This window comes from Macrotis lagotis, chromosome 4 (assembly GCF_037893015.1).
Source record: "Macrotis lagotis isolate mMagLag1 chromosome 4, bilby.v1.9.chrom.fasta, whole genome shotgun sequence".
Lineage (NCBI taxonomy): Eukaryota > Metazoa > Chordata > Mammalia > Peramelemorphia > Peramelidae > Macrotis > Macrotis lagotis.
The window spans coordinates 275,523,414-275,539,051 of record NC_133661.1 but is presented as its reverse complement, the minus strand read 5'-3'; the positions used below and the strand labels follow the sequence as shown (position 1 = coordinate 275,539,051).

The 15,638-nt window shown below is 34.4% G+C and overlaps 1 long non-coding RNA gene across 1 annotated transcript in view; it reads right to left on the bottom strand.

Annotated features, from left to right (window-relative positions):
- Positions 1–2,630: 2,630 nt before the first annotated feature.
- Positions 2,631–15,638, bottom strand: part of LOC141522572 (uncharacterized) — a 77,712-nt gene continuing 64,704 nt past the window's right edge. The window contains exons 4-5 of the long non-coding RNA XR_012478238.1: positions 5,044–5,194; positions 2,631–3,116 (exon numbers count right to left, since the gene is read on the bottom strand). This is a non-coding gene — a long non-coding RNA (uncharacterized LOC141522572). The remainder of the gene's footprint in view (positions 3,117–5,043; positions 5,195–15,638) is intronic.

The following is a 15,638-nucleotide window of genomic DNA, read 5'->3' as shown; positions in this document are numbered from 1 at the left end:
ATATTTTTCCCCTTTAGTTCTAATTCTTCTTTTGCAACATGACTAATACGAAAATAGGTTAAACATGAAGGTATATGTATAACTTTTATCGGATTACTCATTGTCATGAGGAGGGAAAAGGAAAGGGAAGATGGTAAAAAAATATGGAACTCAAAAACTAACAAAAAGATGAATGTTGAAAACTATCTTTGAATGTAATTAGAAAAAATAAAATGAAATAAATTCAAAAAAATAAGTATAGCTTGTCCAAAAATGAATTGGGTATCATTATATGTTTTCTAATTGCCAAGATCTTATATAGGTATTTTCCAAGCAAATGAGATCAAGAAGGACATTCAAATTTCTCTTTCTCCGTTCCTTTCCTCCCCCTTCCCCAAGATTTTATAAAATAGTCATCATTACCCAAATTTATTGTGTATCTATGTCTCTAAGATATTAGCCAGCTCACAGCAAAGAACAGTACACAAAATTGCTCTAGGAAAAAATCCAATGCAGAAGAATAAAGAAAGCCACCCAAGAAGATGCCCGGTTATACTCTTCCACCTTGAAGAATTCTCACCTATTTCTTTTATGGACAATCAGGAAAAGTACTGCTATAATGGATCAGTTTAAAACAAGAGTTCAGGTTTTCAACTTTTGATTCATTTCATCTCCAGACCACAAACAATCTCAGGAAGAGAGGTTGTACTGCTTTGAGCTATTATTTATTGACCCCTTAACTCAAATCTACTTGCTATTACTGTTGTAATAATAGATACTTTCATTAAATGAGTTCTCCATTTCTGGTGGTCTTCAAGTGGAAGCTGGATAATCACTTGAATGACATATTAAAGAATAGAATTATTATTAAAGTAGAGAGGGTATAACATTGATAAAATTTGCATCTACACTCCCAAACATACTATGCCATTAGCATACTATGAGGTTTTAAAAAATCTACATTTATATCAGCTTATTAATAAAACAATCACTTTGCATTTGTTAAATAATCAATTCTTTAATTCTCTTTTTTGCACTTAATAGCATTTTTCCACTTACATGTAAAGATAGCTTTTAATATTCATTTTTAGTTTAAAATTTTTTCTCTCCCTTCTTTTCCTCCCACCTTCCCAAGATGGCAAGCAATCTGATATATGCCATGCATGTACAATCATGTAAAACATATTTTCATATTTGTCATGTTGTGAAAGAAGAAATACTTTAATTCCTTAAGAATCTAACCAGACCAGTAGCTTTGTTCTAGATATTTATTTTTTTACCTAGTTCTATTTTTTCGGAGCAACTCAATTTCAAGAATTCAACAAACATTTATTAAGCACCTACTAAATCTTTTGGGCATCATGTTAGGCTTTAGGACTACAAACAGTCTTTACCTTCAAAGAACTTACATTCTTTTTTTTGTTTGACTCAAAAACCATGATTTCATCAGTTTAAATTTATCAGTGAGGAAAATCTTTCTAGCAGTACAGTTTAATATTAATTCTACTAATTCCAGTTAAAGTGTCCAGGAGACTCTAAAGTTAAGTGATCTGTCAAGGTCCACACAACCAGTCAGTACCAATACTGGTTCTTTATTCATTAGTCATACTACTTCCACTCTACACACAGAAAGAGAAGAAAATTTATATATAGATATATATATATATATAAAATAAAAATTTGATCCAGGTAAAGGAATTCTACACCAAAATTATTTAGATGCAAGGAATAAGACAAGGCCCTATGGTTCATGCTCTTTACATTTTCAAATTAAATAGGTTTAATTTAGTACTCTGAAATATAGGAAATAGAAATTGTAATTTGTCCATTTTTTCCTTAGTAGTTAAAAAGAGCCATTTAAAAAATCAGGGTTAGAATTGCAGTCTCCATTCGTCTTCATTTTTATTCACAAGTAAAAAGAGGATTTGTGGTGAGATAGAAACAGAAACCTTTTGAAGGGCTTAAAAATCTTCTCCTCTGATAGAGATAGGATTAGAAAATATTTAGGCTTAAACCTTTTCACTAACAACATCTTAAATTTCTCTTTGTAGCCCTAAGCTATAAAAAGGCTCAAATATAGTTGAGAACTAATTGACTAAATTGTGTCTAGAAATATTCATGTCTAGAAACCAAGACTGCTACTACCATGTGCCAATTAGATTCTGACTTCATGAACAGCAATTCTTTCCTGTGCTGAAATTTAAAGTGCTACTGCCCCCTTCAGGGATTCAGAGTTTTCATATTTTGGGCATACTTAACAAAATAATTAGAAAAATCATGACAGCTTTCTCCATGTTGCTCTGTGTACTATAAGTAGAACCCAAACTTTTTAACATGGAAGCTTCTTCTAACAGGTCTATTACAATGTGTACTAACATTTCCAATCTTTGTAAATGAAAAACCTCCCTTTTTAAGGGGCTTATGGATTGAGTTAAGATCAAAAATCCAAGAATCCTTTTTAGAAAATCTTGATTCTGAAGGTTCCTAAATTTTCTGAGGACTACAACTAACTATTTATCACCTTCTTGTCCCTTCTTTTTTCTTCTCTTCTTTTTCCTTCTATTCCTTTTTCTTCTCTTCCCTTCCTTTCCCTTCCCTTCCCTTCTCTACCTTCTCCTCTCTGCCTTCCTGTTTTCCTTCCTTCCCCCTCTTTCTCTCTACCCTCCTCTCTCTCCTTCTTCTCTCCCTTTCTAGAAATATTTGAGGCTATGTGCAAGACTGAGGAACTATGCTATATGTTTTGAATTATGATTTGCTAAATTTATCTGGCAAAATGTATATAATACATATGGGAATTTATACTTGATCAAAAATTGGGCTAAAAGCAAACAAAACAAAAATGGTGAGGAGTGAAGAAGAACACAGATAACTCAGTTTTGTTAGTCTTTTCATGTTCACAGTCCTCAGCTGTTATTACCTAGTAAAAAATCTGTTGAACTTTTTATAGGCTTATACAATGTTTATAACCTAGAGATAGTTTAGTCCATTTTACAAAGTAACCCAAGGTACCAGTTTCAGGCAAAAGGAAAAAGCATATGTGAATACATCTGATGGTAGTGTTGTTTCTGGATAGATATGGGTTACAATTCTCTTTCTCATTCAATTTCCAACTCTTCTACAGTTGATCAGTTCAAGCCCTGAAATGTGAAAAGAAATGAGTTCTTATCAGTTTTACCATCCTGGTTTATTGGTAATGTTATTTTTATTTCTGCATCCTGGAGCCTATAGCCTGGGATTCAATTGCTAGAGTAAATCTGGCCATGTTTATATTGCCTTGCCCTTGCCTGTCTGCTTTTTACTTCCTGCAGTGTTCTAAATTGTTTCAATCAGAAGTTGACACATGAAGCCACCTTCTAGGCTCAAAATATTTGGAAACCACTGCAAATAGCTCCACAGTAGCTCTCAGTTTAATGAGCTACTCTTTAGGATACTACAAAATTTGGTTGCAAGGAAACAAAATACCATGATATCCATTCTGCACTTGAGGAATGAGCTTCATCTCAGATCAAACTGACCTTTACTTGAAGGATTAAAATAATGACCAGGCCTTTGCACACAATAAACAATCAATTCTTTAAGAATCTACTCAGAACTGTAGTTTTGCTCTATCAAAAATGCATTAATATTAACATTAAATTCGAGGTAGACAACTGAAGAGCCCAGAAAGAAAGAAAGTTCGTCGAGAAGGTGAAATTTACTCTACTAAAGAACCCTCCATCTAAGCACAGCTTTTCTCCTTCTAATAGAAAGTTAGAAATGGATGATTTCTTAATTGCTTATGGTTTACTCAAAGGTTCACGAGGGTTATGCTGGTCACTATAAATCAAAGACCTTTGTGCTTCTACTCCACTAGAAGCACACCTTCTAGTCACAATTTGTTCTGGCCATCCCCTTCTGTTGCTTATGTTTTGGAGCATCCATATGCCACATTTAGATTGCCACTTCAAGGCTAGGGGATCAGGGAACCTCTTACCCAAGGGCTATAGGCTCCAAGGCTACAAAACCATAAGTATTGCTCTCTACTCTTCATTTCTTAACCTCATTACTGTCATTGATCTTCTCTGTCATGTCTAACAAATCAGTTTGTGTCATATTGAAGACTAATAGAAATAAATTAATTCTGCCAGTCTTTGTGTGTATGTGGGGGGGGGGTGTTTGGGAGGAGGAGGTAGACAGGGAGAATGAGACTTAAAGGGTGATTCAAATGAGCAAGTATTTATTGAATATCTGCTACATTTTTGGCACTGGAGCTAACAAGACAAAAATGAAGCAATCCATGTCTTCAAGGATCTTATATTCTACTGGGGAAAATTAACACAGATAAATAAATCATGTTACTTCTATTTTCCCAACATCTCTCATATATGTTCCCTTCTCTCCAATCACACAACCATCACCAGAGAACAGGTTTCCATCATCTCTCAACTGGACTCATCCTCCACTTAACTGTCATTGATCTCCTAAAGGGAAAATATGATCATGGTATTTACCTACTCATTGAAGTTCATTGGCTCCCAGTTATCTCCAGGATAAAATATAAAGTCCCCTGTTTGGCATTTAAAATTTTTCACAACCTGATCTCTGCCTTCTGTAGCCCTCAGTAGTCTCTAACTATTATATTCTCAGCTCAGTATTCTAACTGGCACCTGCACTGGTTCCTAGAGGTTACAACTGCCCTTGAAGTTCTAGGAGTAAACATGAGATGATGGGTTTCTAGCACTTTTCCTCACAAGACCTCATGCAGTGTGCTCCACATTATCAATCTATTGTTATAATTCTATTAGTTTATAGAATAAAAATTCTATATTGTATACAATACAATTCTATTAGTTTATAGAAAAGCTTTACTGAAAAGATAACAAGAGTAGTTACAAAATAGTTCTCTCATAGGAAAGAATGGTATTAAATGTAAAGTGCAAGGGTAATAAAACATGTAAAGAACAATATGGCAAAGGGGTGACACCCAGTTGGGATATAAGAATTAGTACTTCTTTAGCATCTATAGACTATATGCATCATTTCTAACCATCAGAAGGGGCCACAATCCAAGAAATTTCTTCTGACCTTGAGGGACTCATTCCCCCTTAATCAAAGAATATTCCTCTCATCAGTTATTACTACTCTGGCAAATGCAACTTCCAATTCTGCTTGCTGGTAGAATCTCTGATGGCTCCTGTGGTCATTTGGGCAATGTCCTCTTGGAATATTTATTCACCTGAAATAAAGTAAAAAAACATAAAAGAAACAGCATTGAAATTGCTCATGTTACCAATGAGGTAGAGTAGAAAGAGTACAGGACCCATAATCAGGAAGACTTGATCTCATATCTAGCCTCAAATACTTAATAGCTTTGTGACCTTAGACAAATCACTTGACCTCTGCCTCAGTTTTCACAACTGTAAAATGAGGATAATAAGAACAGATGAAATAAGATTGAATCCAGGATAAAACAACAACTCTAGAGTCAGGAAAACCTGACTTAGAATCTGGCCTCAGACATTTACCAACTGTGTGACCATTGGCAAGTCACTTAACCACTATTGCCTCAAAAAAAACAAAAGAAAAGAAAAAGAAAGGTTTAAGCCAGATTATGGAGGACTTTAAATGCCAAGCAGAGAAATTCATATCCTACTTGTGCTGTCTGACTAATCTTTCTAACAGTTCTTTGATCATTTTACTCTCCTGTTTGAAAGCCTTCAATGGTTCCCTACTCTGTGAAACAGAGCTCAAATTCTTTGATCTGGTATTCAAGGCTTTCTCACCCACACCTCTACACATATGATTTACTAATCAACTATCATCTATTAAGAATACATAATCTCCCCCCCAAATTATCTTATCCTACACATTCTCTTACAAATTCTCTGTCAACTCAATAGTCTACTGATTATTTAATAAACACTGAAATAGTATTTTGCTCTGAACTCCTCACAATACTTCAAATTCTTACTCTACGTGATTCTCTCCTTTGCTTTTTCTATTAAGCTTTTGTTTTTGTTTTTTGCAAGGCAGGGGTTTAAATGACTTGCCCAAGATCATACAGCTAAGTAAGTATTTAGTTTCTGAGGTCATATTTGAACTCAGGTCCTCCTGATTCTAGGATCTAGCTGCCCCCTTCTATTAAGCTTTTTAACCTCTTCTAGCCCACATTGATTTTTCTGTCCTCTGAACTCTCTATGGCATTCACTGTTTGGGGGCATTCATTTGGCCCTAGACATCTGTTGTCTTGTTAACAAGTTTCTGCAAACATGTATCAAACTCCTACTATCTGAAAGTCATCATGCTAAGAATGAGGCTATAAAGTCAAAATTAAAATAGTCTCCTTATAGTCTCCTTAAAATAGTCTCCTTAGATGAATGGTAGGGAGATATAACATATAAAAGGGAAGGACAAAATATTAATACTTTGGATATTCAAAAAAGAAAGCAGCACTTGACTTAATATTTGTTTGTTTTTAATAAAAGAATTCTCTGAGGTGAATGGTAGGAAAAAGAGAAGTTGTAAGCACTGGTGGACCTATGTAATGCAAAGCCTGGAGATGTGAGATAGCATATCTTGTGTAGAGAACATGTAGCAGGCCAGTTTGATCAGAACAGAAACTGTATGAAGGGAAATAGTGTGAAGTAAAATTGGAAAAGTAGGTAAGAGTCATGCTGAGTAAGATTTTGCTTTTGAAAATTTTTTCTGATATCTTTTAAAAATGTGTGTTTTTTATGATACCTTCCCAATATGTTCATTTCCTATTCAGAGACAATTGTTTTAATAAAAAAAAAAACAGAAAAGAGGGGAAAAGTAGTTTAGAAAATGTAACTAATCCATCAAGAAAGTCCTGAAGTCCTTCCACCTCATGAAAGAAGGAAAGGAGATTCATTTTCATATCTGCTTTGGGTCTAAGCTTGGGCTTTATAATTGCATGGAATTCAGTTTTTAATATTATTGTTCTTTCCTTTAACATTGTTATAGTCATTGAATATATTGCTTTCCCTTTTCTATTTACTTCACTTGGCATCATCATTCATATGTTTTCCAGAGTTTGATTGTCTTTTTTCTTATTGTTTCTTACAATAAGATAATATTGCATTTCATTCATGGAATTCATGTTTCTAGATTCTAAATTCTAAAGGAATTTAACCCCCAGACACCAGTTGACATACAGGCTTTAAAGTAGCATAATCTGAGGCCAAGATATCTTACTTGTGGAGATGTGTCTACTGATGGTGGTCTAAAGGAGGAGGACATCCTACTCAGAATATCTTATTGTTGTTTGTCTTTCATTCTTAAAGAGGAACATAGGATTAGAAAGGTGGGGCCATGACATGCTAGTGAAATGAATTTAAGTCACCCACCTCAATTTCTCCTCTGCGGTCATCTGAGTCCAGTGGCTGAATATGCAACAGGATGACTGAGGATGAATCCAAATAAAATCTTACCCTTCTGAAGCTAAGGTTCTTAAAAAGTCTCAGTTTTACTTAGACAATGCACATTCAGTGATTACTCAAAAGGCACCTAAATCTCAGAACAAGGCCCCTTTTCCCCTCTCAGTAAGAAGGAAATTCAATACTCTGGAAGATGTGCAGAGAAAATAGTGATTAACAGATTCTTCCTAAAATAAATTATCTGTCATTCAGAGTATGGGACCTGAGCTAATGACTCATATTCCCCTTCCCTAAGCTATTTCTCTCCAGAGCTTCCTTAGTCAAACTGTCAACTACATAATCTTTAATTCATTTGTTCATTTATTTATTAATTTATTTGTTTTGCTTAGATGTTTATTAGATTGGAACATACACATTTGTTTAGTCATTTCCCAATCAATTGGCACTATGACAGAAAAAGTTTCCATGAATATTTTGATGCATATGAGATATATTAGTTTGTATCTTCAAGCTCTTTGAATTATATGTCAAGCATTAAGGTCGATGTATATGTTAGATATTTTTTAACAAAGATTCAAATTTCTTTCCAGATTATCAGGAGAAACTCACAGCCTGACCAACACTCTTGTATTCCATCTTTCCACAACTCTGTCAACACTGACTATTCCCATACTTTGTTATCTTTATCAATTTTCTGAGAATGAGGAAAATCTTAGAGTTGTTGTCATGTACATTTCTCTTACTTGCAGTCATCCAGGAAGTTCTTTTACAATTCCTTTTTTTGAGAACTATTTTTTCACATTCTTTGAACACTTATCCTCCAAAGGATGTGTGAAGGATTTAAAATGACTGAACACACTTGTTTGTTTATAGAAACTAGATTGTAAACTCCCTGAGATCAGGCATTGTGGCTTAAAAAAACTTTTTATATCCCCTTTTGTTATTGCATAGAGTAAATAAATAATTTTTGTTGCTTATGTTGACCTTAGCTTTTACTGGTATTTTCCTTCTTTTAAGTCCTTTTCTCTGAAAATCAATCTTTTCATATCATCTTACAAACTAGGAAAACTTTTGCTACCTTTCTTGTTTTAAAAGTCAGAATATAGAAAAAAGTCCTACCTTAACAAAAGAAAATACATTTCAAAGAAGAAAATGAGCCCTTTTACCTTACATCTAATTTTGAAAGCCTAGCCTTTTATGCTCTTCAAGATATGTGAATATCCATCTTTGTAGATTTGCTCATGGCTATTCAACTCTTCCACTACTATGCATCCTACCCATTCTTCAAAGTTAAACTTCCTGCTCATATCTTTTATGAAAACTTCCTAGACCATTCCCATCTAAAGCGGTATCTCCTTTCTATCAACTCCTATAGTATTTATTGACCATCCTAGTACCTGAATGTATTGTCCATAATTATTTCACTTGTGTTCCCAATAAGACCATCATCTTCCTTGTCTTTTATTTCTTTCTTTATCCATTACAACTAGAATAATGCTAGGCACATTCAGTAAATCCTCACTGGCTGATTAATTCATACTCATTTGTGTCTAAATACAGCATTTTTCCAGCTATATGAAACCAGGTTGTTAGATGAAAAGTGATTCATTTGCTCAAGTAGTTTTTATCAGATGTCAGAAAATAGATATACAGGTCACTGTAAAAGGTGTTATGAACTGGATCCAGAGAGGAATTCTGGCAGAAAGCTGAAAACTTCTAGTGATAAGATAAGAAGGAAAGAAGGAAGGAAGGAAGGAAGGAAGGAAGGAAGGAAGGAAGGAAGGAAGGAAGGGAGGGAGGGAGGGAGGGAGGGAGGGAGGGAGGGAGGGAGGGAGAGGAGAGAGAGAGAGAGAGAGAGAGAGAGAGAGAGACTATACAAAAATCTGGATCATTCATTCTATTTGAATGCCATCTAGTGGACACTTTGGCTCTGCATGTGAAGAAAAATAATGCCATGTCAAATCATAATTAGTTGTGTCAGCCTCAAAACAAGACAAAATAAGTTACAAACTATATATATTATGATTAAATAGATGAGTAAAATTCTGCAAAAAAAACCTCTCTATGACTGAAATTCTATTCTGAAAGATATTTTAGCACTTCCTCTATTCAATAGACTTTTCAAGACTTTCAAAACCTGGTCTGTCCTGTCTTTCCAGGCTTCTCATATCTACCTCCCCTCCACATATTCTGCAATCCAGTGACACTGGCTTCCTTGCTTTTCCTTGACCAAGATGCTTCATCTTCCAATTCCAGATATTTTCACTCACTATCCAACTTGCCTGGAATTCTCTCCCTCCTCATCTCTGCCTCTTAGATTCTCTGGTTTTCTCCAAGTCCTAGATAAAATTCCATTTTGGGCAAAGACTTGGTTCATCACCTATGATGCTAGCTCTTGCTTTCATATAGTTCTTAGAGTCTTATGTTCCACATTAAATTGTGGGTTATTAGAGTACAAGGACTTTTTGGCCTTTTATTTTTGACATCCTTAGCACAATGTAGTGTCTGTCACTACACTAATAAATGATTGTTGATTTAGCATCATTTGATATAGCCTTAAGTCTCTATCTTCCAACATTTTATCAAGGATAAGCTGACAAATGAATAGAAGCAGGATCACAGAAACAAGAACAGAGAAGGATAATCCTGAATTGGTCCCAGGAAAACAGAAAAGGGGAAGAAGGACAAGAGAGTGGGGAGAGCAATAAAAAAAAATCTACTTGAAAATAATGCTTCTCATTCTTCTAAATTTAGCTCTTTTTGTTGTTTATATCTTATATTCAACCATTCCATAAGAAATTGTAATATAGTGGGAAATGTCGACCTGAATTAAATCTACATTCTTTTAACTTGAGAGATGAGTGTCCAATCTAAAGTCAATAGCTTTTCTGAGCCCTGATTTTCTTATCCATAAAATGAGAGAGGTAGGGTTTTTGTCCTTAGATAGGGAACTTATAGGTGAAAATTCCCTCTATTAAAGTGAATCACAATAACTCATCCAACCTTTCTGGAGAGTAATTTGGAACTACGCCCAAAGGACAACAAAAATGTGTATACCCTTTGATCCAGCAATACCACTACTGGGTCTATACCCTGAAGAGATTATGAAAAAGGGTAAAAGCCTCATTTGTACAAAAATATTCATAGCCCTGTTTGTGGTGGCAAAGAATTGGAAATCAAGTAAATGTCCTTCAATTGGGGAATGACTTAGCAAACTGTGGTATATGTATGTCATGGAACACTATTGTTCTATTAGAAACCAGGAGGGATGGAAATTCAGGGAAGCCTGGAGGAATTTGCATGAACTGATGCTGAGTGAGATGAGCAGAACCAGAAAAACATTGTACACCCTAACAGCAACATGGAGGTGATGATCAACCTTGATGGACTTGTTCATTCCATCAGTGCAACAATCAGGGACAATTTGGGACTGTCTGCAATGGAGAATACCATCTGTATCTAGAGAAAGAACTGTGGAGTTTGAACAAAGACCAAGGACTATAACCTTTAATTTAGGGGGGGGGAAATGATATCTTATTGTCTTATCTTGCTCTCTTATACTTTATGTCTCTTCCTTAAGAATATGATTGGGGGGACTAGGTGGTATAGTGGATAAAGCACTAGCCCTGGAGTCAAGAGTACCTGGGTTCAAATCCGGTCTCAGACACTTAATAATTACCTAGCTGTGTGGCCTTGGGCAAGCCACTTAACCCCGTTTGCCTTGCAAAAACCTAAAAAAAATATGATTTCTCTCTCATCACTTTCAACTTAGATCAATGTATACCATGGAAACAATGTAAAGACTGGCAAATTGCCTTCTGTGGGGAGTGGGGGTAGGGAAGTAAGATCAGGGGAAAATTGTAAAACTCAAAATAAATGAAATTTTTAAAAAATTTTAAAAAGAAAAAAAGTGAATCACAACCCTTCTAAAATTTAGTCTTAGAGTATTCCCTGGATCAGATTAGTAAGAGAAATAAAAGCTAGGAAGAATCAATATTAGAGGGGTTATAAGAACATAGACTCATTAGTGCATTATAGATGGGGCTATGAACTTCCACAGCATTTCAAAAAACAATTTGAAAGTACAAATTAAATAATTAAAATGCCCATATCTTTTAACCTAGAATCCATTACCAGTTACATATCCATGGAGAACATTAAAAACAAAAAAGAAAGGAAAAAAAAGAAAACCTTCACATACAGCAAAATATTTAAAAGTGGTCTTTTTATGTTAGCCAAGAACTAGAAATAATGTAGTCTATTAATCAAAGATCAGCAATCAAATCATAGGAATGCAATATACTAAAAGAAATGATAAATGTGTCAAAAAAAGAAGCTTGGAAAGACTTAAATGAGCTGATTCAAAAGCAAACAATGAAGAAAACAGGATATATGACTACAACAATATGTGTGAAACAAGTGTGTGAAAAAAAACAACTATCCCTAAAAATCAAAATTGAATGTTTGAAAATTCCAAAGACCAAGCAGCATTCCAAAGAAGAAATATAAGAAGATATCCTTGTCCACACTTTTGCAAACATGAGAGGTCTTCTGAGTGTGAAACAACACATATGTTCAGGGTTTTTTAATGTATCAATTGATATTGCTGATGTTAAAAAACCTTCCCCCTTTCATTTCTTTTAAAAGTTTTATTTGTTGTCTATAGTATTTTCACTACAAACAGCAATTAAAAACAAAGTCTTCTAGATAGTCTTAGTGCTGTCAACATGTATAGTATTTTATACAAAGACTTCCCACTTTACAAGGGTAATACTTATTTACTTCCCCTGCTCCCGGGATTAGAGCTATTTGTAATAAGCAATTGCTCACTGGAGCTTTCATGTTTCCTTTGTTTTTATGGCACTATATATTTATACTCTACCTAAACTCCAATGTTCCTAATAATAACATATGATTTCTTCAGCTAAAATTACATTTTCTTTACTGGAAGCAATAGAAAGCATATTGAAACTGTGTGGGTAGACTTGATTCAATCTAGTTTTATATATATATATATATATATATATATATATATATATATATATATATATATCTCTTTCTATTTAGGTTACTAGGTTCTTAATGAAACCATTTAAATCCTCTAGTTAGATTTCTTGCATTGCATAGATATTTAGAATGATTAAATACAGTTTGAAACTCTACATGTGTACTTTTCATAAAATATTTGCAAAATTGATTCAAAATTAGATTTTAATTTCCCAGTTAGTAATCTTGAGTTTCTGAAGATAGTTCACCAAGTTCCTAGGTATCTGTAGCTGTCCAAGTTATATGGAAGTCTTTAGGTGGGATTGCAGTACCACTGTATAAAGGACTTTCACTTAGATTTCAAAGATCCTAACAACATTACAAATACTCTAGGTAAATGAAAAGCATTCTATTTTCTGTGTGCTGACCCAGTGCAACAATATATAGAGTACATTGGAACCAGAATGACCTGGGTTCAAACCCTGCCTCTGACATATACTGTGTGATCACTAGCATTTTAAATAATCCAGGTCAGAGGTGTAAAATATGTGGTTGAGGATCACATATAGCCTATGGTATTTATCAGTATAACCCAAACCAAATTAAAATGCATTGGGAAATACTTAACAAAGTGAATAAAAATATAATAAAACATAACTAACAATGTGTATTTTCTAAGGCAAGATGAACCCCCAAGGATCCTTCTGGATTTAGTAGCTTCCTTTGCTATTTGAATTTAACACCACTGCTCTAGGCAATAACATTGATGTTGTTCAGTCATGTCTAACTCTGTGGGATCTCATTTGTATTTTTTTGGAGTGGATTACCTTTTCCTTCTCCAGTTCATTTTATAGATGAGGAAACTGAAGCAAACAGGTTCAGTGACAGGATCACATAGCAGTAAGTGTGTGAAGTCAGATGAGTCTTCCTGACTCCAGGCCAGGCATTCTTTCCATTGTGCCACTTAGTTGCCACACACACACACACAAACACGACAACACCAGCACCACCACCAGGCCAGGCAGCTAGATAGTAGAATGGATAGAGTGCCAGTCCTGGAGTAAGAAGAACCTAAGACATTTACTAGTTATGTGATTTTGGGCAAGTCATTCAACCCTATTTCCCTCAGTTTCCTCATCTGTAAAATGAGCTAGAGAAGGAAATAGCAAATCACTTCAGTATATTTGCCAAGAAAACATCAAAAAGGGGTAATGAAGAATCAGACATGACTGAAAATAGGTAAACAACAACCACAAAAATATCACATATACATATAATGTATATACATATATAAGATACATATATGTAATATGCAAATGCTAGAGAATATGTAACAGAATAAGATTCTAATTGTAGCAAGTCAATACACACAAAAACATTTTTTATTTTTATATTGATATATTTTTCTTTTTCAGTTGATAAGCAGGCCTCAAATATATGTTCTTACTCATTCTTTATTTCTATATAAACTCCTCTTTTTGATTTATGCTCTGAAATTAGAGTTTGTTTTGATTAGACTTTAAGATTAATCCTTTCCTGAATATAACCTCCCTATTATTCTCCCTTTTTCCCCCTTCCCATTTTCCTCTCTTTTCATTTCTCTGCTAAATATATTTCTACAGCAAATGCTTTGTGTTTGTGTTTGTTCTCTTTGGACTGGTTATGATGAAAGTTAAATAAGTAAATAAGGTCCAACCCCCATTCTTTATGTTTATCTTGAATTCACTGATTTGCATTTCAAAGTTCCTATGCAGTTTTGGTCTTTTTAACAAAAATGTTTTGGAAGGCCTTTTTATCATTAAAGATACATTTTTTTCTTCTATAGGATTATACTCAGTTTTGCCAGGTGTATTATTCTTCACAATAAACCTATATCTTTTTGTCTTTTGGAATATAATATTCCAACTTCTCCACTCCTTTATAATGATAGTTATCAAATATAATATAAGAATGATTGAGGGGTGGCTAGGTGGCTAGATGTAATACCCAAGCTCCTTTTTTTGTTGTTATGGTTTTCAGGTTGTTCAATGACAAACAAGTTTCATGGAAAGCAGGACAAGGAGAAGAAATATATATATATATATATATATATATATATATATATATATATATAATTATCATTAAAATTAATTTTTTCCAATAATTCTCATTGGTCTTGTAACCAAGTTATGTTTTTCTTTGTAGATGTCCTAAAGTTATTCTCTTCTGAGTTTGTGACTCTAACAACTTTAAACATCAGTCTATTTTTGTTTATATGTCCTCTGGGCTTATTTTCTTTTCTATCACTTTGGTAAAAACTCCTCTCTCCTGTTCTCCCTATCCTGAACCCTTGATATAACAATTCAATTACACTGGGCTCCTCACTTAAATCCTTAGTCCCTTTATCATATCATTGATTATTCCTAGCCCAATCCTCATCTTTCATTGTATTTACTACTATACAAGTACTCCTAAAAGAAGATGGAGAAAACCACACAACCATTCTGACTAGATCCTCTGCAAATTTAGTTTACATGACCTTATCTGAGTCTTCCTTGCTGCTAAGAAATGCTATTATAATTTCCTTATCAACTCCCTATCCCATTCTCCATAGGACCTTTTTGAAACCTTTTCTTTTCTCCTCAAATGACATGTCTCCCTACCCCTTTCTCTCCTCTAAAAACCTTGTCTCCTATTTTACAGTGGGGGGCAGGGAGACCATTTGCTTTCAGGTCCTTCTTCTCCCTTCTTCATCTTCTATCACTGAGTTGTCTTTTACCACTATCTCCTCTGTCACTCCTTATCAAGACTAATTACTCTACTTGTTCCATCCCATTTTCTCCATCAGATTGCCCCTTCTGTTATCTCCACTCTTTCATTTATTTTCATTTTCTCCCTATTTACTGCCTCATTTTCTATTGCCTCAAATATACCTATGTCTCCCCATCCTGAAAAAACCCTTACTTGACTCTTATCTCTACTATCACTCTATATCTCTCCTCCCCTTTTGCAGCTAAACTCAAAAAGGCCATCTGTAATAGGTACCTATACTTTCTCTCCTCTTTAGCTCCCTCTTCTTTACCTCTCACAATCCAATTTCCAACCTTATCATTCTACCAAAGTCACTAATGATCTCTTTGTTGAAAAATCCAATGACTTTTTCTCTATCCTTATTTTCCTTAACCTCTCTGCAGCCTTAGACTTTATTGATCACTCCTCCTTGATACTTTTTTCCTCTCTAGTTTTATTTCTAAGTACTCTAGGGCCTCTCTAGGATTCTCTTACCCTCTGTCAGACATTCTTTGATCCAATGAAAGG